The sequence below is a fragment of the Musa acuminata genome, unplaced genomic scaffold, assembly GCF_036884655.1.
Source record: "Musa acuminata AAA Group cultivar baxijiao unplaced genomic scaffold, Cavendish_Baxijiao_AAA HiC_scaffold_564, whole genome shotgun sequence".
Lineage (NCBI taxonomy): Eukaryota > Viridiplantae > Streptophyta > Magnoliopsida > Zingiberales > Musaceae > Musa > Musa acuminata.
In genome coordinates, this window is record NW_027020804.1 from 22,501 (window position 1) to 25,000 (window position 2,500).

The following is a 2,500-nucleotide window of genomic DNA, read 5'->3' on the forward strand; positions in this document are numbered from 1 at the left end:
CACGCAAGAACAGCCCAAAAAGGGCCAAAACAGCCCAAAGAGGGGCCAAAACTGGCCATTTTTGGCTGCGCGAGCAAGCGGCGAGCGACGGACAGCAAGCAAAGCGAGAGGCAGCACAGTCCCTGCTATACGAAAGCCCCATCCAGCCCTGTGCCACCCGGGGGGTTCCAGGGTGCTGAGATGGCTGACATTTTGCTCCGCTCACGACGGTCACCGCGCAACGCAAGAACAGGCCAAAAACTTGCCAAAACGGCCCAAAAACGGGCCAAAACTGGCCATTTTTGGCTGCGCGAGCGAGCGGCGAACAGCGAGCGAAGCGAGAGGCAGCACCGTCCCTGCTATACGAAAGCCCCATCCAGCCCTGTGCCACCCGGGGGGTTCCAGGGTGCTGAGATGGCTGACATTTTGCTCCGCTCACGACGGTCACCGCGCGACGCAAGAACAGCCCAAAAACAGGCCAAAACGGCCCAAAAACGGGCCAAAACTGGCCATTTTTGGCTGCGCGAGCGAGCGGAGAGCGGCGGACAGCGAGCTAAGCGAGAGGCAGCACCGTCCCTGCTATACGAAAGCCCCATCCAGCCCTGTGCCACCCGGGGGGTTCCAGGGTGCTGAGATGGCTGACATTTTGCTCCGCTCACGACGGTCACCGCGCGACGCAAGAACAGCCCAAAAACAGGCCAAAACGGCCCAAAAACGGGCCAAAACTGGCCATTTTTGGCTGCGCGAGCGAGCAGCGAGCGGCGGACAGCGAGCGAAGCGAGAGGCATCACCGTCCCTGCTATACGAAAGCCCCATCCAGCCCTGTGCCACCCGGGGGGTTCCAGGGTGCTGAGATGGCTGACATTTTGCTCCGCTCAAGATGGTCACCGCGCAACGCAAAAACAGGCCAAAAACTGGCCAAAACGGGCCAAAACTGGCCATTTTTGGCTGCGCGAGCGAGCGGCGAGCGGCGGACAGCGAGCGAAGCGAGAGGCAGCACCGTCCCTGCTATACGAAAGCCCCATCCAGCCCTGTGCCACCCGGGGGGTTCCAGGGTGCTGAGATGGCTGACATTTTGCTCCGCTCACGACGGTCACCGCGCGACGCAAGAACAGGCCAAAAACTGGCCAAAACGGCCCAAAAACGGGCCAAAACTGGCCATTTTTGGCTGCGCGAGCGAGCGGCGAGCGGCGGACAACGAGCGAAGCGAGAGGCAGCACCATCCCTGCTATACGAAAGCCCCATCCAGCCCTGTGCCACCCGGGGGGTTCCAGGGTGCTGAGATGGCTGACATTTTGCTCCGCTCACGACGGTCACCGCGCGACGCAAGAACAGCCCAAAAACAGGCCAAAACGGCCCAAAAACGGGACAAAACTGGCCATTTTTGGCTGCGCGAGCGAGCGGCGAGCGGCGGACAGCGAGCTAAGCGAGAGGCAGCACCGTCCCTGCTATACGAAAGCCCCATCCAGCCCTGTGCCACCCGGGGGGTTCCAGGGTGCTGAGATGGCTGACATTTTGCTCCGCTCACGACGGTCACCGCGCGACGCAAGAACAGGCCAAAAACAGGCCAAAACGGCCCAAAAACGGGCCAAAACTGGCCATTTTTGGCTGCGTGAGCGAGCAGCGAGCGGCGGACAGCGAGCGAAGCGAGAGGCATCACCGTCCCTGCTATACGAAAGCCCCATCCAGCCCTGTGCCACCCGGGGGGTTCCAGGGTGCTGAGATGGCTGACATTTTGCTCCGCTCAAGATGGTCACCGCGCAACGCAAAAACAGGCCAAAAACTGGCCAAAACGGGCCAAAACTGGCCATTTTTGGCTGCGCGAGCGAGCGGCGAGCGGCGAACAGCGAGCGAAGCGAGAGGCAGCACCGTCCCTGCTATACGAAAGCCCCATCCAGCCCTGTGCCACCCGGGGGGTTCCAGGGTGCTGAGATGGCTGACATTTTGCTCCGCTCACGACGGTCACCGCGCGACGCAAGAACAGGCCAAAAACTGGCCAAAACGGCCCAAAAACGGGCCAAAACTGGCCATTTTTGGCTGCGCGAGCGAGCGGCGAGCGGCGGACAGCGAGCGAAGCGAGAGGCAGCACCGTCCCTGCTATACGAAAGCCCCATCCAGCCCTGTGCCACCCGGGGGGTTCCAGGGTGCTGAGATGGCTGACATTTTGCTCCGCTCACGACGGTCACCGCGCGACGCAAGAACAGCCCAAAAACAGGCCAAAACGGCCCAAAAACGGGACAAAACTGGCCATTTTTGGCTGCGCGAGCGAGCGGCGAGCGGCGGACAGCGAGCGAAGCGAGAGGCAGCACCGTCCCTGCTATACGAAAGCCCCATCCAGCCCTGTGCCACCCGGGGGGTTCCAGGGTGCTGAGATGGCTGACATTTTGCTCCGCTCACGACGGTCACCGCGCGACGCAAGAACAGCCCAAAAACAGGCCAAAACGGCCCAAAAACGGGCCAAAACTGGCCATTTTTGGCTGCGCGAGCGAGCAGCGAGCGGCGGACAGCGAGCGAAGCGAGA